At 42.3% G+C, this 24,085-nt stretch overlaps 1 protein-coding gene across 1 annotated transcript in view; it reads right to left on the reverse strand.

The window, feature by feature from the left end:
• Positions 1–22,160, reverse strand: part of EPB41L2 (erythrocyte membrane protein band 4.1 like 2) — a 271,001-nt gene extending 248,841 nt beyond the window's left edge. The window contains 1 exon segment of the mRNA XM_030556298.1: positions 22,077–22,160. The gene's annotated coding sequence lies outside the window, so the exon portion shown is untranslated.
• Positions 22,161–24,085: the final 1,925 nt, after the last annotated feature.

Below are 24,085 nucleotides of genomic sequence, written 5' to 3' on the forward strand. Positions count from 1 at the left end.
AAATGCAAAATCATGCATTCAGGGTCTAATTATCTGAATTTCTGCTACAAGCTGGGGATTCATCAGTTGGAAATGACACAGGAGAGAAACCTGGGTGTATTGGTCAATCACAGTATGACCAGAAGCCACCAACATGATTCAGCTGTGAAAAAACAAATAGGATAGTTGGCTGCATCAGGAAAGGCATTTCCAATAGAGATAGAGAAGTATTATTACCATCGTACAATGAATTGGAAGAGCCCAGCTTGTTTAGTTCCACAAAAAGAAGGGTGAGAGCTGTGGCACTGGGACAGTTTTGTTTTGGTGGGGGGGGGGGAATGCTGAAAGCCATTGAACTGTAAAACCTATGACAGAAACCACTTTAAGCCAAGGGGTGCTGCCACAACTGTATGCCCAGCACTCTTGAGTGAGAGGGGATATGACTGTTCTCTAGAATACTTTGGGGGATAAACACCAGAGGGTGAAGAGCTATTTCAGCTAAAAGGACAATGTTAGCACAAGAACAAATGGGTATAAACTGGTCCTGCGGACACTCAGACTGGAAATTAAAAGAAGGTTTCTCACTGTCAGGAGAGAGGTTCTGGAACAGCTTCCCACTAAGAATTGTGAGGCAAACAACTTAATTAGTTTTACAAAAGAGCTGGACAAATTTATGATTGCAATTGTATGACAGGATTGGTTGTGATGGTAGGGATCAGGGATCAGCAGTCCTAAGGCTCACTTCCTGGTTATGCCTTATGTTCCTAAAAAGCTCATGCTTCAAGTCTTCCTTCCTGTCCCCTGCCAATGGCTGGCTTGATTATCCCTCCATTCCTGCCTGAAACACAGGTGGGTTAGTGGCCTCTCTCTGAAGCATCACAGATGCCACATCTTGAGAAAGGACACTATGCAGGGTGGACAAGTGCTGAGGTAGTACCAAGCACTCACTCACTCTCTCAGGTGCTTGGCTAGCTAGTTTTTGCACACATGCTCAGGGTCTAACTGATTGCCATATGGGGGATAGGGAAGGAATTTTCCCACAAGTAAAACTGGCAGCGACCTTGGGTTTTTCTTCCATTTTCCTCTGCAGCATGTGGCTGTTGTTCACTTGCCAGGATTATCTGGCTACATATCACTTCATCATTTCCCTGTCATTGCAGGGGGTCTCAGACATTCATGCATCTTGGTACCCTCTGATGTACCATAGGCTGAGTTTAGTCTTCTCTGGACTGCAATATTTTGGTCTAACTTCAGTTGTTGGATACAGTGTGTGGGTGCTGTGTTGTGTTGGTGGACTGTGATAAACAGGATCATTTAGTAAAATAAATGATCCATTGGTCCCTTCTGGCCTTAAAAACTCTATGACTATTGCACTAGGAGGACAGGTATAAACCTCGACATCACTGTACCATCATGTGCACAGAATCTATTTACATTCAATTGCTCCCTCAGTCAAAATAAGCTACCACTAGACTACAAATTTGCAGCTTGATCTCAAGCAAAAAGAGGATTCCTGGATTCTTCAACCTTGTTTTAGCTGAAAAGCTGTCTCACTACATGTGAGACTATAAATAATTATTTCGGATACCAAAATTAAGTGACTGATGTTTTGGAAACTCAATAGCAATTTAGACCATGACACTAATGCTAAATAGGCAGAGATGGCAACACCAGATAGAGACAGTCAATTTTTTTTTTTTTTCCTAAAAAAGATTTTCATCTGGCTCTCACAACCTTCTACTGAAACTTATAGAAACTAATAGCTACATAAATTACTACATCTAATATACACCAAAATAGTATAAGATTTTGCACAAATTTCAATTATTTAGGATTCAAAGACTAAAATCCCTTAATTTCTTGATCAGAAGAAATTAACTTCTTCCCCTTGTACACTACAAGAATCATTAATTCATGTTTCCGCCCCTACCATCAAAATATACTTCCTATTCCCAAAGCTCTTCAATAACTATGCAAAAACTGGGTGTTGCTACTGAATATTGTCAATATAACTGTCTCTGCTATATTATTTATGTAGTACTACAAATATTAACTAGCACTGTGTACAATTACAAATTACTATTACAATACTTCAGCCACTCTGGTATTGATTAGTAAAATTAAATTACTTAGTTTTGGTTATTTCATACATAAGTCTTGTTTCTATTACAATGCATTTTCAAAAGTATTCTAATAAAAGATTTAAAACTTGGCTTTAGCTCTTTCATGAGATTTAGATTTACCCCATTCAATATCATAGTCCTGAAACAGTTTACAAAACTGTTTGCTCAGGACTTTTGTTTTTCAGGCAGCCCATAAAAGAACAGCTATTAGGAGTCCCTGAATGAAAAGTATACCCTTTGAATGTAAGCCCCTTGGAGCAAAGGCCAACCTTGTCTTCTAGATTATGTCCTATGCATCACCTATTACCAAATTGCCTAGAAACACTAGTCAGACACACTAGTCTCAGAGCCTCAGAGATTAAGGAGGAGAACATTTTTTCTCCCTCTTCCTTGTAACAACTTTTTAAAATCTCCCCTCAGTCTTCTCTTCTCCAGACTAAAACCCAGTTTTATCAATCTTCCCTCATAGGTCTTGTTTTCTAGACCTGTAATCATTTTTATTGCTCTTCTCTGTACTTTCTCCACATCCCTCCTGAAATGTGGTGCCCAGAACTGGATACGATACTCCAGTTTAGGCCTGATCAGCTCGGAGTAGAGCAAAAGAATTATTTCTTATGTCATGCTTACAACACTCCTGCCAATACATCCTAGAATGATGTTTGCTTTTTCTGCAGTGTTACACTGTTGACTCATATTTAGCTTCTGATCCATGGTGATCTTCATACCCTATGACCTTCAGACCCTTTCTGCAGTAATCCTTCCTAGGCAGTCATTTCCCATTTTGTATGTGTGCAAATGATTGTTCCTTCTCAAGTGAAGTACTTTGCTTTTGTCCTTACTGAACTTTATCCAATTTACTTCAGACCATTTATTCAGTTTGTCCAGATCATTTTGAATTTTAATCCTATTCTCTAAAGTACCTGCAATCCCTCCCAGTTTGGTACCATCCACAAACGTAAGTACACTCTGTCATTATCTAAATCATATAAAATAAAAGGGAAACAAAGCCTCTGAGGAAAGACCAGGCAAAAAAGAAATACATTAAGTTTAACAAAAACAAAAAACTACACACACATACCCCACAGGAATCCAAAACAGTGAACATAAATAGCAGGAGTAGGTGTGGGAAAATACCAGCAGTGTGTCCTGACTATTCTAGTTTGGATATATGATCATGATAGCTATATTACTTTAACTTGCTCATTCCTCCCTCCCCATCCTATGCTGATGAAGCAGGAGAGAAAGAACAAGTGGCAATTAGCCTGGACAAAGTTAAGTAGCTATTTGTTAGAGATCAAAGTCCAATTCTTAGTCTCAAATTCTAGAGTAATTAAATCTAAAAAAAATTCTACACATACTGCAACTTATACAGGGTGGGCTTTAGATCACATATCACTTGGGTAAACAATCTTAGAACTGATCTTTTTACTTTAGATCAATTAAAAGAAAGCGTCTACGGCAGAAGACAGAAACTTGACTTTTTAGCCTCAAAAGGCTCCACTTAAAGTAGAACCCCTTATTGAGTGTTTTTTTCCAGTGCCGACTCTAAGCATTCTCCTGTTAACCACTAGTTTAACCCCAGAACCTTTAAACATATAATGCAAAAGTTAACAGTCTCCATGGTTAAAAATACTGCATACAACTTTAAACTGATTCACTCATCGCTGCAGATTTGTTCCCACCTCCAAACCTAGCTTTTCATCAACATCTGCTTACTCAAATTCGCTGTTCAAATGTCTGTAATTTGCAATTTAAATAAGGTTAGACCTAGGAATTGAATGCATTACCTTACCCTTTACTCCTGGGCTCAAACAGACTAAAAGCAAAGGACATTATTGTTATTTATACAGAGCCATAGTTATGAAATGTACCACAAGGATCCATAGCTGCAATCCCCTACCATGTGGTAGCATACTTTGCTACTACATCAACCGCCCAGCCCAATTGACTAGTAGTTAGTGGCCTGCTTTCCAAAAATACTACACAAAATAGTTTTGCCACAGAGGTTTAGGGCAGCAGTTTTAAAAAACAAGTTGTACACTATGACTTTAGTAACAGAAAATTTGAAGTGATGTGGCAAAGTAAAATCCCCCCCCCCTTTTCTAAAAAGGAACATCAAGTGTAATAACTCAACAGATGTGAACATTTGGGAAACGCATATTATGGGATTTTTCATTACAATAGCATTTACTATTTTAGTAAGAACATTTTATTACCATGTTCCAACAAAATGTCTGTGTGCATCACATTTTAAATCATGATTACATTGTATTACGTTCATGCTCTCCCCAAGAAAATAAAAAAAGTGACTATGAACTGCAAAGCTACCTGTAATTTTGCTTATCTTTGTGTGCGTGTATATATATATTATATATATATATACACACACACACATACATACACACACACACACACAAACAAAAAAGACTAAATGAGTCAGCTTATTGCAACATCCTGGGCAAGGAACTTGAGCCTAATGAGTTCAACATACTTACTAAAATACCAGCTACATTCTAAACAAACTAATCCATTAGGGCAAAAATAAAATAAAAAAACCACTGTTCAACATCAAGCATTCTCTGCACACACACTCGAAAAATATGGAACAATGTAATGATGTATTACATACTGGTAAAGAATTATAAATTAGTATGAAATTTTTTTGCATCTCTTTTCCCCAGGTATTGCATTTGGGAGTTCTCTGTATCATAACTGTATAATCCACATTCAAGAATTTGTGCACAATCTAGTAACTAATCAGCATCCTATATCAGTCTTGCTCTGTCACATTCCCACTCCTCCATGCACATGTCAAGCATTAGAGAGGATGGGGGGAGTGACTGAATCAAACAAATGCAGATGCAGAGAGGTGGAGGAGCAGTTTCAGTTAGAGCAACTGAAAAATTTAATACACAAAAAGGACTTTTTGTTTTCCAAATAAGTGGAAAAAGGATCTTCTCTTCCCCTAAAGATAGGCAGAGTAAGGGGAAAATCAGTCAGGACAGATTTTTTTCAAGCTACAAAAATCTAGGCAGCGGAAGAGTGAACCTTGAAGGGGAGTTAGAAGGTGTTAGCCAATATGTTCTAAAACTCTTGTGTAGACAAGGCAATGTATATTCTTAACACATGCTAGCTGATCCCGTTAAAACCCAAAATCTTCCTAGATTTCAACTGGACTACCTTAATACATGATAAAGTACATCTTACCTTGTCTTGACTATAGTTTTAGAAGGTATTAGATTGAACTAACAAAATCCAATTCCACACGTTTAAATCCTAATTTTAAGAGCTTTGAGTCCTCTTTCCTTACAATAAATTATTTTGGCCCTGCATGGATACAACCAGGTTGTCTATGCAGCACCTCCTTGTGGCCCATCAAGCTTCACAACTCCCCTGCTGGAGACCCCTGCCCGTCAGGTGTCCCCAACCCCTCACAGATCCAGTGCCATGGAGTCCAAAACAAAAAGGAAATAAACAATGAACTAAAAATTAGGATCATCCAAGGATTTTTCAGCAGGATCCACACGTCTGCTCCAGGCTTTTGTCCCTCCTTGTCTACCTTCCTGGGTCTCTCTGTCCAATCCACCAAATTCCTCATCCAGGTATCAAGTTGCCTTAAGCTCTTGGCTGGGACCAGCCTTCCCTGATTGAGGAAGTAGCAGAATTTTGCTCTCCTTTCTGGTCAGCCCTCAACTGGGCTAACTCCCCTCTCCATGTTTGATATTGGCTACACATATAGCAGGGTAGCGTCATCTGGCTCCACAGGCTCTCCACAAGCTTCTCTTTGCCATTGTGGAGCCTCTCTGCCTAATTAACTGCTTCATTACCAGTACAAGACTTATCTGACCCATCACAATACTATGTAGATAGGCTTTCTATAAAAATAAGTTTGCGTCTTTGACATGGTATAATTCCCCACTCTGAACCTTAGCATTCAAAAGATGGGGTACCAGCATGAATTCCTCTAAGCTCAATTACCAGCTTAGTACTTGTAGCGCTGCCACCAACCAGGAATTCCAGTGCCTGGCACACTCTGGTCCCCCCAAAACTTTGCCCGGGGACCCCCAAGACCCAGACCCTCTGGATCTTAACACAAGGAAAGTAAACCGTTTCCCCCACCGTTTCCTTTCCCAGGCTTCCTCTCCCTGGGTTACCCTGGAAGATCACTGTGATTCAAACTCCTTGAATCTTAAAACAGAGAGGAAAATTCACCTTCCCCCCTCCTTCTCTCTCCCCCTCCCAGACTCTCCCTGAGAGAGAAAGTAATCCTAACACAGAGAGAAATTAACCTTTTCTCCCCACCAATTCCCTGGTGGATCCAGACTCAGTCCCCTGGAGTCTCACTAGAATTAAAAAAAATCAGGTTCTTAAACAAGAAAAGCTTTTAATTAAAGAAAAACAGTAAAAATTATCTTGTAAATTTAAGATGGAATAGGTATAGGGTCTTTCAGCTATAGACACTGGCAATACCCTCCCAGCCTAAGTATACAAGTACAAATTAAAATCCTTTCACCAAAATACAAATTTGAACTCCTTCCAGCCAAATACACATTTGCAAATAAAGAAAACAAACATAAGCCTAACTCGCTTTATCTACCCAGTACTCACTATTTTGAACTTATAAGAGCCTGTATTGGAGAGATTGGAGAGAAACCTGGTTGCACGTCTGGTCCCTCTGAGCCCCCAGAGTGAACAACCACCAAAAACTAACAGCACAGACGCAAACTTCCCTCCCTCAAGATTTGAAAGTATCCTGTCCCCTGATTGGTCCTCTGGTCAGGTGACAGCCAGGCTCACTGATTTTGTTAACCCTTTACATGCAAAAGAGATATAAAGCACTTCTGTTCTATTAACTCCTACTATCTGTTTATGACAGTCCTAAGAAACTGGAAGTGGTTCCTGGGAAACTATCAGCCTCAGATCAGGAGAGTTTCCAGGAACAAGCAGCAAGTAAACCACCTGGAATATGATCTTAAAGAAACAAAGGGACATTGCAAAGGAAATGCTAACAAGGGATTTTACAAAACAATACACTTTGCTAGAAAGAAAATTAGAAGTACCTGGAGAGAGAGAAAAAAAAAGTCAGGGTTTGAAGTGTCCATACTCTTGCAAATCTGGATATTAATGCCTGGACTCTCAATACTGGAAACTCTAAATTATCCCATATATAAAAGAAAGCAAAATAATAATGCTTCTTACTTATATATCAGTAAGTTATAGACTCCCTACATGTAGGAAACAAGTATATAGAATAACGACACCACTGTTATTCTGTCTAATGACAAAAGAAAAGGAGCAAATCCTGAAAGTAGACTCAGCCATCAGGACAATTTATGGTCTTGGTAGGTAGATTTCTTTTCTGTGGCTTCAGCTCTATCAGAAGCAGGTCAAAAAATGGTTATACATTTTAAATGATCTGATTAAGAGGCAGAAGTGGAGGCAAGGCCTTTTCATGCCCAGCCAAATTTTGGATTGTTTATGAAAATCCCCTGTATCTTCTAGATCAGGCCTGCACAACATGTGGCCAGCATGGGGTCACTGTGCGGCCCACGGCAGCAGGTGAGGAAGGGGAGCTGAGGAGGCGAGCGAGCAAGCAGTGGCAGGTGAGCCGCCTGGGGGGGGGGGAGGGGGCACTGAGGGAGCAAGCAAGCAGGCAGGCGGGCAGTGGAAAGGGGGCTGAGGAAGTGAGTGAGCAGGCAGGGCAGGTGAGCCGGCGGCAGGGGGGAGAGGGGTGGCTGAGGAAGTGAGCAGACAGGCAAGCTGGAGGTTGGCCCCAGCTCGCTGCCACTCCTCCTCCTCCCGTGAACACTCTGCCATGCTTCTCCCCCTCCCCCCTGCTTCCAGCGAATCAGCTGTTCACAGGGGAAGCCTGGGAGGGCAGAGAAGCGGCGGCTTTGCGCTCAGGCCCAGGGAGGCAAAGGCAAGCTGGTGCGGGGAGAGGTTTCCCTGCACACGCCCTCCTCGCACTCGCCCCTCTACCCAGCTCACCTCCACCTTCGTCTCCCTGGGCCTGAGCATGAAGCCGCCGCGCTGCTTCGCCGTCCTCCCAGGCTTCCCGCGCAAACAGCTGGTTCACGGGAAGCAGGGGGGCACGAGCTCGGCCTGACCCAGTGCTCCAGGCGCTGCGTAGCCCAGCTCCAGCCAAGCAGCGCAGCTGTAGCACTACCAGCCACCTCGAGGCAGTGCGGTAAGGGGGCAAGGAGCAGGGAGGTTAGATGGGAGTGGGAGTTGGGGGGGTCAGGGCGGTCAGAGGGTGGGGAATGGGGGGGGTTAAATGAGGGCAAGGATCCCAGGGGGCGGCAGGAAGGAGAGGGAGGTTGGATGGGGGGCAGTCGGGGCAGGGGTTCCAGGGGTGGTCAGGGGACAGGGATGGCTGGATGGGGGCAGGCGTCCCAGGAGGCCATCAGGAATGAGAGAAGGGGTTGGATGGGGCGACGGCGGGGGGCAGTCAGGGGACAGGGAAGGGGGATGAATAGGGCAAGGGTGCTGGGGGGCAGGCCAAGACTCCTTTGTGGGGTGAAGAAGGAACCAGTTGTTTAGATTTTGGCAGCTCAACACTGGCTGGGGGGTTGGGGGGGTTGAGGAGGTGAGCTACGAGTCGGTGGCTGACCTGTTCTACTGATCTGGTCTGGCTCCCATCCCCACTCCAAGGGTTGCAGCTGTCTGGAGGTGCTGCCTTCCACGCCTTCCTCATCCATACTTTGTTCATGCAACAGGGCAATTGATTACAAAAAGTGTGGGGAAGATTTTATTCTACTTCTAGCAAAAAGACATTTTTCTTTTACCTTAATTATACTACCTTAGGGGCCCGCTATAACATATTAGCGAGGTTCAATATCGCTGTTTTGGTGGGGTGGCGCTGGGGAAGGAGAGTTTGTTTCCGCAGGACGGGCGGCACTTGCGGGGGGTGGGGGAGAAGTGCTTCGTCCCTCAGCTGTTTTCTTTGGAGTAATATGGCCCTCACCGCTATATAAGTTGCGTGGGTCTGTTCTAGATCTTTGTCAGCAGGGATTTAGAGCCAAACTGAGTTCTCAGAAGAGGTCGACAGCTTAAAAAAATATATATATTTTAATAGTCACCCATTAAAGAGAGATTTCTTACTCATACATTAAACTTAATCCACTTGTTTGCCAAGTTTCACACCCTGCAGTGAACTATGGATGGACCTGAGATATTCCATATTAAAATGCCTTATTTCAGAATTATTTTAGCTCCAATAGAATGGTAGTGCACACAGTGAAAGCCATTAGAACTCTTGTGGGTCACCAGACAAGACTCAAGGTTTCAGAAAGTGTAGTTCAACATTAAATACACTGTATTACAAAAATGGGGCTGGGTAGAATCTTTGCTTAAGATCATTGGTTATGGATGACAGATTTAATCTTAACTGTATGATTGTGTTTGTTGTTCTATTCTTTTTGAGAGATGTTATCCTTTGCTGTAAAGTTCTTCATTAAATGTTAAGATGCAAAATTTCATTGGATCTATGAAAGTCTAGTCACTTAGTTTAACTTTAGACCAGATTTGCCTTCATAGCCACACAGATGGATTTGTAGAGATCTCTCTACAAATTTACTACTTTATTTATCTGAAACTATGTTTAAGCAGTAGAAATAATTAAAATGCATCAATCAATCAATGGAATAAAGAATCCTCATATATCATCCACAACAATTTTCCAGATGAAGAATCTTACCACATCAAAATGATTTAAAAAAAAAAAAAACACCACACACACACACACACACACACACACACACACACACACTCCCTTAGGCAGGTGTGTTCAGTGCCTCTTATCCCCTGTTAAATGGAGTCTATTTTTTGGTATCTTGCCTAGTTTTGAGATAGTGAAATCAAGACTGTCTAAAAAATAAGGAAAGCTATGAATAGACAGGCATAGAGATGTAGAGAAACCACACTTTTTGAAAGTGACACATGGTCCAACAAACCACCAGCACTCAGATATCAGTATACAAGTCTTTAATAAATCCCTGGCTGGGATGATTTAGTTGGTGTTGGTCCTGCTTTGAGCAAGGGGTTGGACTAGCTGACCTCCTGAGGTCTCTTCCAACCCTCATCTTCTAACTCTGGAATTATTACACACTAGTTCAGGAGTAGGCAACCTATAGCACGGGTGCTGACAGCAGCACGCGAGCTGATTTTTCAGTGGCACTCACACCGCTTGGGTACTGGCCACCAGACCTGGGGGCTCTGCATTTTAAAATTTAATTTTAAATGAAGCTTCTTAAACATTTTAAAAGCCTTATTTACTTTACATACAACAATAGTTTAGTTATATATTATAGACTTATAGAAAGACCTTCTAAAAATGTTAAAATGTATGACTGGGACGCAAAACCTTAAATTAGAGTGAATAAATGAAGATTCGGCACACCACCTCTGAAAGATTGCCGATCCCTGCACTAGTTGTTTCTAAACATAATGTAGAACTTATTTCAGTCTGCAGGAACTGAAATTTGGCCACGTCTTTACAGTTAGTGAAACAGCATAAGTGTATTCTAGTTTGCGTAGTTTGCTTTAAAAATTCACTCACTAGTAGTAAGTGGGAAGCTCTTCCTGGCTAGTCCAGGACTCAACTCAATCAGTTCTTGCTCATGGATTTGCCAAGAAAAATTAAACAAGACTAACAAGTGGATTCGCACAATTAAAAACAAGTGTATATTTTAAAGAGTTTAATTTAGCAGTTATGAAAGCATAGACAGAAGTCTTGTCTTTTGTATATATGAAGAAGTACTAATGTTTTATAGGTCAGGGTTGAAATAAACTTTACATTACCTTCTCCTGAAGTGAGAGGCTATTCTATTTAGCATTTAATCCCTGGCCTCTAGTGAAGACTGCAAATAAAAAAAGTATCAATTTGTGCCAGTTATGATGGTGTTTTTTCATGTGAAACCTGCCCCCGCATCCACTTACTGTCTCCATCAACTCATTACGCATAATTTGGCCCATCAAATGGTAACAACTGGTCCACTACCAGATTGGTCTGGTTTTTAAACCAGTGATCTTAAAGTTACAGCTTATATTATGTATTTTATTACTAAAGCCCATGAACCATCCACTCTCAATACACAATATTTTGTGGGAAAGTGTGTTAATTCCTGCCGAGAACATCAGATCACTTAAATACAGGTTTAGATGATAGGGGTTTAATATCAGAATTTCCACGCTTCAGGAAAGACGAGAGATTTTACCACATACTCAAAATGGGAGGTGGCAAATGAGTCAGTGTATCCCAAAAGCTATGCCAAAATGAGAAGCTTTAGAAGAAACTACATTACCAAGTATTTCCTTGTGTTTTACATGTTAAGATGGAGAATGTATTTTGTAAAAACATTTACAAGTCACAGTGATGTCTGTCACGCATGGACTATACAATCAATGTCTATGGAGGAACTGATAAAATTAAAAGCCATTCTTTCACCACTCACTAACTTCTCTATTTACTACACATTCACCATGCTAGCATAATTTAAAGCAGTAGGTCTTCAAGATGTTATGAGAGAGTTTGCAATTAGCTTTATTAATAGGTATGGACCCAGAATATTTGTGGTTGAAAGCCTAAGAGCCTAAGGACAGTTTCTAGCTTCTACTTTCAATACCACAGATACCATGTCCCATTTAGCTCAAAAACTTGAGGTTTGCTATCATTTTTAGTGGATGGGGGGGTTCACATGATTATTTAGTAATGGGTTAAACATCTCATCCAAAAGGAATGAAAATAAAGACAATATGAGACTCTACGTCACTACAAAAATAACTTTCCCTCTGTTGATACTCAACTTCTTATCAACTGTTGGGAATGCGCTACATCCACCCTAATTGATTTGGCCTCGTTAGCCCTGATCCGCCCCTACTTGGTAAAACTCCCATCTTTTCATATGCTGTATTTTTATACCTGCTTACTGTATCTTCTACTCCATGCATCTGATGAAGTGGGCTATAGTCCATGAAAACTTATGCTCAAATAAATGTGTGAGTCTAAGGTGCCACAAGGACTCCTCATTGTTTTTACTGATATACACTAGCATGGCTACCCCTCTGAAATAAGTCCTTTCTGATAGCCTCTGGTGTAAGGTAAAGGTTCTACAGCAATTTTTAAAAAGATACCCCATTTTCCTTCCTAAGCATTTTCTCACTCCATAGAGCAGGATTCAAAATGTCAACGAATGCAGGAATAGCTTACATATAGCTTAACCTTTACTACATTTGAATGATAGACACTGTATTATCAGCACTTTCTTGGTAAGATTTTTTATAATACTTCAAGTATGAGAGGTAATGTACCACAAAATTCTATTTTGCAATTATCCCATATAATTTAAATTTACGCCCTTAATTCTCTGAATGTTAGGAAATCAGACTCACCACCAAAAAAGATACTTCTCTATGAATTAAACCATGGTAAAGATTTCTTTTGGCTTTTTAATATGGTTTCATACCAGATGTTGAGTTCTTCATTGAACAGAATTAGAAAGCAAACATTGAGATACCCTCAGGGATTTTGTCCTGCTCACATTTAATATGTACAAATGAAAAAAATAAAGTGGCCTTTCAAGTTGCAAGCAACCACAATCAAAAATCCTGGAAATATAGAATCACAGCCAATTCTAGAAGCTGTGTGTGGTGGAAACAGATTACACCATTCCTATAATACATGTAAAAACACAGAAAACCCCACCACAAAATATAGCCAAGGGAAGTAATTAGTTGCTCCTATCACTCTACAGTTAAGTGCAAATGTTCAACTAGTAAAATGTGAGAATAAGGGGAATGTGGCAATATATTTTACTGGACCAACTTCGGTGGTGAAAGAGACAGGCTTTCAGGCTTAAACAGAACTCTGTAAAAGCTTGTCCCTTTCAGCAACAGAAGTTGGTTCAAAAAAAGATATTACCTCATTCACCTTGTCTCTCTAAGATCCTGGAACCAACATGGCTACAACACGACAAACAAAAAACTTTGATTATACTTAACTTGAAATAATTAATCAATCAAACCTTGAGCACCAAAAGTGTAAAAACTGTTTTCCTGTTCGGTCACTTGAAATCAAGGTTAGCAGTACACTGAGTCCTGGGCAAAAGGGAGCATCATGCAATGGTCAGTTACCATCACTGTGGCTGAACAAAGAAGTGACACAGATGACCATAACTTTATCATAAAGCCATCCTCTATCAAAGCCTGGCCACTGTAGCCACTTTCAGAGAGGAGTCCTCTGAGAAGGGGACCTGAAGCAGTTTTAAGATTAGGCACTAATCTAAGTAGGAAGATTATGGCACCAGGTTTTTAACTATCCCTCTTACAGGAACTAAGTTCATGTCAGATGCATGATGTGATGGGACAATGTCCCATCGCAGAAAGTATCCAAAAAGCAAGATGGCAGAGAAAGGAGTAGGTTCACCAATAGGTAAAGATTAATTATAAGAAGGCTGATGCTTCTTATTTTCCTTCAGCTACCATTTAGAAAAAAATATGACAAATATTGAGGATAGCATCATTGCAACTCAGAATCAGAAGTCATAGGACTGTAAGGAACCTTGAGAGGTCCTCTAATCCAGTACCCCACAGGACTAAGTATTATCTAGATCATCCCTGACAGGTGTTTGTCTAAGCTGCTCTTAAAAATCTCCAATGATGGAGATTCCACAACCTCCCTAGGCAATTTACATGAATGAACATGTCAACCACTGCATAGTTAACTAGAACATATTACTATTAGTAGGGTCACATGAAAGTCACTTAGGTATACTAAATGAACTAATAGAACCACTGGTGATTGTTTTGGGGAATTCCATCACTACTAGAGAATTTGAAAATGGTATACACTGAAGCTACTTAGGAAATGGGATAACACAGATCTGGAGGTTACAGACCAGTAACTTCAATAGCTGATAAATTGAAGGAATGCATAATAAATTAAAGTAGTAAACACTTCTAGGAAAAGTAATTGTGCAATTGTCAAGCAAACACAAGTTTGTTTAAAATAGGAGGGTGACTACAAGAAAGGGTGTTTTTGAGAGAAGAAAACAAGGAAGGAATAGAAAGATTTGAAGGCAAACTTCCTCTCAGAGGGAAAACATAAGTACACTTTCCTTTATAAAAGGTTATAACTAGCTGTTGCACAATTCTTAAAAAAAAAAGTCAAAATTCATACAACCAAACCAAAAAGGAGATTATATTGTATTTGTGTGAGATGTCTAAAGTATTGTATGAAAAGACAAGTTTATTTTTGCTGTAGACTCAGTTCAAAGCACTTCTATATAGATATTTTTGCTGCAAGTTTTGAAAGACCATAGACAGAATAAAAAACAAAAAAAACAAAAACAAACTGTGCAGGCAACTTCAACTAAAAAGAAAGAAAGCTCCTCTAGTTTTCTGTTGTGGTAAGAGATCACATCATGTGTTTTAAAATTATACTGAAGAATACTATCAAAAAAATATATAAAAACCTACATTCTTAAAACATTGTAGTCAAGTTTTATCCAGGCCACTAAGTAAAGTAAACCAAGGTTATTCTTTGTAGTTTTCAAGCCACAGTAATAAGATAGTGATTTTCAGTAAAACCCGGTGTTACATTTAGCTGTACAACATTACTAATTACAGAGTAATTTCAACAACAAATATTTTGGTTAAACTCTGCTTTGTCATCAATGCAAGTAATTTTAGTCAAAACTGATCTTTCAGGCAGCACAGACATTTCCTTGGTTTTTAAAAGTCTATTTTTATTTTCTGGGAACAGGGTAGCTTTTGCAACTAGAACACTTCTCTAGAACTGGTGCTTTGCAAACACTAAACCACAGAGACAATGTTACAGAGGCAAAGGAACTGACTTAAACCTGTAGCAGTAAGACAATTGGGTTAGCCTTCAAACTGTCCTTAGTTCATCTTATTGCGCTTCTGTGTAATGCATGAGTCTCCAAATAATGACCTTACATACCACACATGCTGCATTACCAAAGATTAGCTGAGTAAATTAAAGTCAGAGGATCAAATCACATCTTCCTGCAAAAATAATTCCAGGAGCAAGACAAGCGGAACTGTGCTCCCCCTGGATTTTCTGTCAAGTTGTCTTTTCCAAGTAGAGCAGCTAGGTACCATAAATTAATCATCGCCCAAAACCATCCTCAGGATACATAACAAAAGGAACCTGCAATCCCAGAGAGTCCTTGCACACTCCTACTATTCCCCAGCCTCTTGGCAGCAAAGCTGAAAGAGGTTCTTCATAAGCCATTGACAAAATCCTCCATGGGTGAGCTGTAGCAGAAGTTATGGAAGGATGCAATGGGAATTAATGCTGTTTCAAAACAGCACTAGTTCTCAGACTTCTGCACTGATATTTACAGGCTGAACAGGAAATGATTCAGCTGTGCTAAGACAAGCTCCTTCCCTATCATCCCAGCCCCCCAAAAAACTCATGGTACCATTGAAGGGATGGCATCTGATCTTAAAGGGAAAGGGTGCAAAACTGCAGCTCCCTCATCTGGGAAACTTACAAAGATCTCCTAGATTTGAGTTTCCTGGGCTCACAAAAGTGGAAGTGCAATCCAGCCCATAAGTGGGGAAAATGAACAACTATTTTCTTGTTTTATAAATCAGTTACATATTTGTTTTTGCACGTAGTCTCCCCATCATCCAACAAACTCACTGGAAGTATCACCACACACTACCTTTTCCCTCTGTTAAAAAAGGCAATTGAGGACTGAGTAACATTGGATTGTGTAACATGGTGGGACAGACATGCACCTTCTTCGCCTGTAGGGAAAGCTGGAGTTCAGGCTGCAGTTAATTACAATGGATTCACAACAAGTACTTCACAATAATGTCAGACCCAGAAATGCAAAGTTAAGGTTGTACTTCTTAAAGAACATACCAAACCCATCTCTGCTTCCATAGAGCTGCTCACAAGAAATACAGAAAAATCAAACTACCTTATCCTTCCATAACACTTCCATTTTATCTGTCTCCTCAAAAGATATAAAATCACAATTTATATATATAGTCCAATCCATCTTTTCTTTTTACATTAACAGGAGTTGGGTCAGGTCCATAGTATACTTGCTCTCTACACCAAACAATTCCACTTTATCAGTTACGGCCACTACTCTAAACCAGAACTACCATTCCTATACTCCAGTATGTCCCTCTGTACTGTCCATGCAACACCAACACTCTATAGAGTAGTTACTGGTGGTCAATAGGTAATGAGGACCACAGTGAGCTGCCTCTTCTTGCTTCCAACTGCTAAAATCACATTAAAAGAAGCTAGCCATACCTTCACATTTCTTACTGCTTTACTGTAGTTGCGAGGATCTTATCAAATAAGCAATGGAACAGAAGGTAGCATATATAAGATTGCACATGCAAAAGGAGGAGGCCCAGAAGACTGACTATTATCCATGCACTGGCCTGCCCTCAGAAACTGACTTAAGAAAAGCTGGTTTATATTTTGTTTGCAACTTAAAGCCACGGGTAACTGCAAATTTTATTTCTGACCGCCAGAATAAAGGAATCCTTTATCACTTTATCAGCCTCAGTGAGTGTTTACAGGAACCCACCAAAGGCTGTAATCTGTGAAGCCTAATGTTTGAAATGTCTACAGGACTTGCCTCCAAGCTCACGATACACCCAACACTCTACCATAGGGGTGGGCAAACATTTTGTCCTGAAGGCCACATCTGGGAATAGAAATTGTATGGCAGGCCATACATGCTCAAAATTGGATTGGGGTCCAGGAGGGGGTGCGGGATCTGGTTGGGGGTGCAGGCTCCAGATGAGGAGTTTGGAGTGTAGAAGGCTGTTCCAGGCTGCAACTGAGGGGTTTGGAGAGCGGGAGAGGGAATCACAGCTGGGGCAAGGGCCTGGGGAGAGGCTTAGGAATGCAGGCTCCGAGCAGCGCTTACCTCAAGCGGCTCCCAGAAGCAGTGGCATATCCCTTCTCTAGCTCCTATGTGGATGCATGGCCAGGCAGCTCTGAACGCTGCCCCATCTACAGGCACCACCCCTGCAGCTCCCATTGGAGAGCTGGAGGGGACCATTGGAGCATGTAGGAGCCAGAGCAGGGCCATGAGGCCCCTGACCCAGCACTCCAGCTGGAGCGCCATAATGGGGCAAGCCCCAGACCCTGCTCCCCAGCAGGAGCTCGCGGGCTGGCTTAAAACAGCTCACCATAGTTTGCCCACCTCTGCTCTACCAGATGTTCAGGAACCAATGTACCATAACACTCAGTTACATCCTGTAATGGGGTCATTTTTTATACAAAATAAAGCCAATGTTCTGTGGTGCATGTTTACAGTACTCTCTATGCAAAGAACATTTCCCATGCCATGTCAAAGTAGTCTGTGCCTGCTTTGTTCAAGGTGGTCAACCTTCATTTGGTATTTTTAGTTTTCTGACATTTTGTTTTCAAGTTTTGTAGCATATGTATTGGGCAACCAGGGAAGCAAACCTAATTCAGGCACAAAGTTTGTCTGGTAACTACAACTGTAAGTTTATAGTACAGCCCATAATTAAAAATTATCCACAAAATGAACAACACTCCTAATGTAAGCTTCTCTGTCACCCATCACCATAAAATTTGAGCACCTTGGCAAACCAAATGTACCAAACTTGCTACCGTTTGTTCACTTCACTTCAGAAGTTAGTCTTTGTCGATGGTCCATTAACGACATATTGGAGCCGAGAAAAAAAAAATCACTCCTTATGTCAGTCAAAGGTCTTTAAAGATTACGATTTAACAACATATCCTCTTTTAAGTCCAATCTTATTACACTTAAGTCAATATAATTGTATGTGCGCACAAGTAGAAAATAACTAACTCAGTGGGAGTTCGATCAATGGAAAAACTGTAGGCTCAGGCCTATGTTCTGAACTTCCCCATCTGACCTTTTGATACTACAGTACTTATGGTTAAAAGCATTACAGTACTAAATGATTGAGCTAAGGCAGCATATGCTTTGCAGTACTGTAGGCCAGAAGCCCTCAAACTAAGTATGTAAGAGACAGATGGGGTCACGCCCAAGTTTATAAATTAGGCATCACTACATATTGAGATCTCAAAGTGCAATGCAGTGTGAGGTGGCAAAGGCGTGCCCCAAAAGTTGTGATTAGCTAGCGGTGGAGGGTACTATCCTGTGAAGTTCCTTCTGGTTCTGGCCCCCTCCTATTGAGAGGGCAGGATGGACACAGGAGATAGATAGATAACAGAAGAGACTTTCAGTGGAAAGAGTGTCACTCCCAAGCAGAGAACCCTTAAGGGGTTGGTTGCCAGTAACTTCAGTTCATAGTCTAGGGCTAAGAGAGATCACTGATTATCTAATCAGATCTCCTGTGTAGCACTGGCCATAGAATTGCCCCAAAATAATTCCTTTTGAACTACAGCATATCTAACAAAAAAAGAAATCTTTGTTTAAAGATTGCCAGTGATTGAGAATCCACCATGACTCTCGATAAATTGTTCCAATGATTAATTACCCTTACTATGAAAAATGCATACCTTATTTCCAGTGTGAATTTGTCCAGCGTTAGCTTCCATGCATTGGGTCTATCACTATATGCATGTTCTCTAATCCTTTAGCCATTCTCATAGCTCTTCTCCAATTTATCTACAAACTTCTTGAATTGTGGACATCAGAACTGGACGCAGTATTGTCCTGATCACATCAGTGCCAAACACTGAGATAAAATAATCACGCTAGGATAGAGTCCTCATGTAAGTATGGCCTACATTCTTCGTTCCCGGATGTGTACATATACATGTAGTCATATTAAAACATGTTTGCTTGCACCCAACTAACCAAGCAATCCAGATCGCATCATGTCTGTGACCTGTCCCCTACATTTATTTACCATTCTCCCCATCTTCTGGTCATCTGCAAACTTTATCAGTGATTATATGTTTTCCAGATCATTGACAAAAATGTTAAATAGCATAGGGCCAAGAGCCTATCCCAGTAGGACCCCACTAGAAACATATCTGCTCAATGACAATTTCTTTTACAGTGAGAGTTTGAGACCTATCAGTTACCCAGTTTTTAAAACCATTTAATGTATGCAATGTTAGTTGTATATCATTCAATTTTAAAAAAAAACAAAAAAAAAAAACAAAAATATCATACAGTACCACATCAAACACCATACAGAAATCTAAGCATATTATATCAACCAAACTTGTAATCTCATCAAAAAAAATTGTTAGTTTGACAGGCTCTATTATCCATAAACCCATGGTCCTTTGCATTATTACATAACCCTCCTTTAATTCTTCAATTAATGAAGTCCCATATCAGTTGCTTCACTATCTTGCCTCGGGTCAATGTCAAACTGACACACCTATAATTAGGCAGGTCATCCTGTTTAACTTTTTTAAATATTAGCAGAATATTAGCTTTCATCCAGTATTCTAGAACATCCACTGTGTGCCAAGACTCATTGAGAAATCAACGTTAAGAGTCCAGCGAGCTCCTCGGCCAGCTTTTTTAAAACTCTTGGAAGCAAGTTATCCGAACCTGCTGATTTAAGAATGTCTAACTTTAGTAGCTGTAATTTAACATCTTCCTCAGTTACTACTGGAACGTAAAGCGTTTCATTATCATCATATGATATGACTACATCTGGCTTTTTGCCAAATATAGAACAGAAATACTTATTGAACACTTCTACCTTTTCTTCATTATTGTTCATAATTTTATCACTTCCATCTAGTAATGGACAAATACCATTGTTAAGATTCTTTTTGTTCATAATATACTTAAACTCCTTATTAACCTTAACTCTACTGGCCACAGGTTTCACCTTGGTTTCCCTTATCAATTTCCTACAATTCCTGGCTTCCAATTCCTATTAGCATTGATTTTCCCTTTCTTCTATTTGTTATATATTGAATTGGGGGCGGAAGGGGGGCTGTTGGTAACTCCACGCCAGAGAGAGGAATGACCTTGAGCCAATCAGCTGACCCAAAGGGCACAGCTACCACTGTGAGAACATTTGAAGAGGTTTTGGTGCACAGCCACACACACACACACACACACACACAAAAAAGGAGCAGCTCAACTGAGTTGGGAGCTTTAATGAAGGCGCTTGATCCCAAGAACAGCTGGACTCAGGCAGAAGGTCCAGATCAACCCAGCAACATCAGGAACAGAGCATCCAGACAAGTGGAATCAGAATCCAGACGTAAATGAGTTCAGAGCACACACTCACATCAATGACAGTGAAGACTTGAAGACAGAAGTCAAACAAGGAATCCTGGAATTTTTAATCAGGTCATGGAGCACTGAACTGTATATTTACGTATTGGACAGGAGACACCTTATTATTGCTGGGGAACGTGTATGTATAACTTCCCATAGTGGTCTCCTCCTGGTATTACCCCTGATACAGACTGAAGGTTTTCCCTGCTTAGATAAAAGTATTGCTTTATTGTGGAGAGTGATGTCCATTCCTGGGCTACCTGCTTCACCAAAGGAAGTTCATGCTTCTCAGAAGTAAGAGGACTAGTCCCAGACCCCGCAGATAAGGACCTGGGAGCCACTAAATCAACCCCAGTTGGCTCCCACCTGACAAGACATGGCTAGCACACCTTGACAAGTGGACTACTTTTTGTTTACCCAACTTTTGTTTGTCAAATATTCAGGACCTGTAGATGATAAGAGCGGAACTGAGCTCTGCACTGAATTGCTTTACCTTTAGAGAATGAAATTGATTAGGACTGAACAATCCTAGTCATTGCATTCTCAGAAGGCAACTTCAGCGCAGGATCACAGTTCTCTAGCTGTTAACTTGAAAGAAGAAAGAGAGTCAAAGCAGTGGGTGGAAAGAAGTAGCTGAAATGGAAAGAGTGGTGGTCCAGAAGTATCTCCCTACTTCCCACTCTGCTGTCCCACACTATTCATGCCACGGATACAGGCGACCAAAATTTAGCAGTGATTCAAGACAGTTTGCATTCTTAGTTCGGGATTATCTGGTTTACCGCCTCCACTCCTCCATAAAAAAAAAAAAAAATCAGACCAAGAACTCTGAGATCCACCAGTGCAGTTAGATGTACAAGTACTGAAATAAGAGCAGGAGAGCAAATCTCAGCCAGAGATTTCTAATAAGCAACTAGTGTCTCTCTGAAACAGTTTTGCTGCTACAACTATAAAAAAAAAATCAAGGCTCGCAAACATAGGCGATACTCTACATGTTCGCAGGTCGAGAAAGGCCCCTAGGCTTTAATACGGAAGTCGTCACTACCCCTTGCAGATGAAGGACTCTTCGGGGGTCATCAGGAACAGAGTTTCCAGGCTTACAGCGCTTCTGCTTTTGACTGGGGGGTGGGGGGGGGAAGCAGAGTAAAGCGTCCGCGCCGTGTGTGGGACTCTCAGCCCGCGGAGTCTAAACGAGGGAGATTTAAATGACAGGATGATGGTGCGTGTGTCTCGCTGAGTCCCTGCAGCAGCCCCCATGGGACGGAGGGAGCTAAGGCCAGTCGCCCCCCTTAGTGAGCGGCGGGCCGCCCAGCAGCGCCGGCTGGGGAGGCCGGGGGGGGGGGGTCCGAGCGGGCCGGGCGCATCGCACAGCGCCGCGCTGCCCAGTATCTCGCCCCCGAGCCCTGGCGGGGCGGACTCGCCTCCTTGGAGGAGCCGCCCCCACACCGCTGCCGCAGGCCTGCCGGTGGCCGAGAGCTCCCGCTGCGGGGGAGCGGGCAGGGTCCTCCCGGACCCTCCGGCCAGCGCCAGGCACAGCGACGCCAGCGAACCGCGGGTATCCCGGCCGCCCAGGGGCCACGCAGCCAAGCCAACGGCAGGGCACCGGGGCAGAGCCCGCCACAGCCCCTCGCCACTGGGCGGCGCCGGGGCATCAGCCCCCGTGACTCCTGCTCCCGGCTCGCACCCGCCGCTCCGAGCGGGAGCTCTCGGGGGTGTGGGGGGGGGTGAACGGACCCGCCCGTAACGCGCGCGAGGCGCTCTCACCTGCCTCTTTCTGCTCAGCCACATCCGAAGTTGAAATTCCCTGACCGGAGCCGTCAGCATAACCCCAGCGAAACCGCTCGCCGGCCAATCCCCGCCCGGGCCCGCCCACCGGTCGTCACACCTCCCCCCCTCCCCCCGTCACGGCCTCTCGCTCCACCCAACCCCACCCCTCCAGTTTCTTAGCCTCGCCCACTCAGCCTCAGGCCCCGCCTCCACGCGGCCAAGCTCCCTCCTTCACCCCACCAGGCTTGCCACGCCCCGTTAGCCTCACCCCCTTACGCAGACCCCTCCCCCCGCTCGGAGATCACCATCACCTCTGCAGGCCACCCTCTACAAATCTATTGGCTGAGTGCTACGTCTGTCATGAGCATTGGCTCCGCCTTTTCTCCACCTTCCTCTCTGCTCTCCTGTCCGAAAGTGGATGAGTTTAATGCCTTGGGGAAGGTTCCTGCTGGAGTAAGGGGGCCTGGTCTAGCCTCAAGGAGAAAGAAGAAAGACAGGCTGGCAAAGTGCTGTGGCAGCCTTAGCAGAGCAGTGGCTTCTGCAGTCATATTCAGGAAAGGGACTTACAGTCACCTGCCCCCATGGCCTTGTCTATGCTATGAAATGTACTAATGGCTGTCCACAGGCATGTTAGTTGAACTAGGGTTGAACACAGTTCAGTGCTTAAGCTGTAGAGTTTAGCACAGTGCTTAATTTGTGCCAGGGCACCCCTGGAAACTCTAGGGTTGGCATTCCATAGCCTAGGCACTTCTGGACTTTCTGCTTCAATTGTGAAAGTTAAAAAAAATTGTTTGAGCCCTGGCACCTCTTTCATTACAAATTAAGCACTGGTTTAGCGGTAGGTGTAGACAAGGACAATCTGTGTTCAATACTCTTTTAGCTCACTGGGGTTAAACCTTTAGCAAAAATAATGTTGGAACACATTTTGTTTTTGTATACCCACAGCAAAACCACCTTCAGCCCTAGTTCAACTAACATAATTGCTGACCACTGTGTTCAGATGCAGAAAAATATGCTATAGATAAAAGCCCAAAGGTCCCTCCCTTGGAAAGCTTTCAGTCTAAATAAACAGATGAGAGAACAGATGCACTAGAGTAATGATTTTGTGTAGCTTGTTTCTTTTCCTTCTGTCTAGTTTGTTACTGCTTCTTTAAGGTGAAGACCTATCTTTATAGAAAAATGGATTTAAGAGGGTTACTTGAAAGAGAAATGTGAGGAAAAGGCATTGTATCAGGAGACCGAAGAGGTTGCAGGCACATAGATAGGCAGATCCTTACATGAAGTATCCTGCACAAGGTCCCCTCCAGCTTGTTTCCCACCTAAGACAAGCTTTCCCACCTTCACCTACATGGGTGCTAGGCCACCTCCTCATAGCCTATTACCCTTCTCATTTCCATAGTCTGACACTAGACTCAGCATTTCCCCCCGGGCGGGGGGGGGTGTTAATTCTTAACTTTGGTTTATTTACAAGGTGGGCCTCAGAATAGGCCCACATCGTTCTCTTGAGCAAACAAACCCACTATGCAAAAGTTATACATTTCCTTGCCCCCACCAGAGCATTGACTTATGCTGGCTTCTTCCCCAAAGAGAAGAAAGCTCAATAAGGAGGGGAACATCCATCTACCTAGAAGAAGCCTTTTCTGCCACTTGCTTCTCATCTCTCCTCCCTCCCACCTCACCAGAAGAGGGGCTTTTAAAGATCACCAGTTGTATTCAGGTGTCTTCAATTAACCTGAGACCCCCTCTTTTCAGTTCATAGGAAAAAGGGTCTTCACAATTCTAGGACTAATATACCTGCCTTCCATCACTCTCTTATAGCTGTCAAGTCTGACTTTGTCACCTACACACATCAAAAAAAAAAGGCTATGGCAAAACCACCATGTAGGTTACGTGGTCTGTAGAAAGTGAAACCAAAGAGAAAAGTGGTTGCAGCATCCTAGACCATGAACAGGGAATGGAGCTAGTGCTTGTGTGTGTGTGTGAGAGAGAGAGAGAGAGAGAAAGAGCAGG

Source organism: Gopherus evgoodei, chromosome 3 (genome assembly GCF_007399415.2).
Source record: "Gopherus evgoodei ecotype Sinaloan lineage chromosome 3, rGopEvg1_v1.p, whole genome shotgun sequence".
Lineage (NCBI taxonomy): Eukaryota > Metazoa > Chordata > Testudines > Testudinidae > Gopherus > Gopherus evgoodei.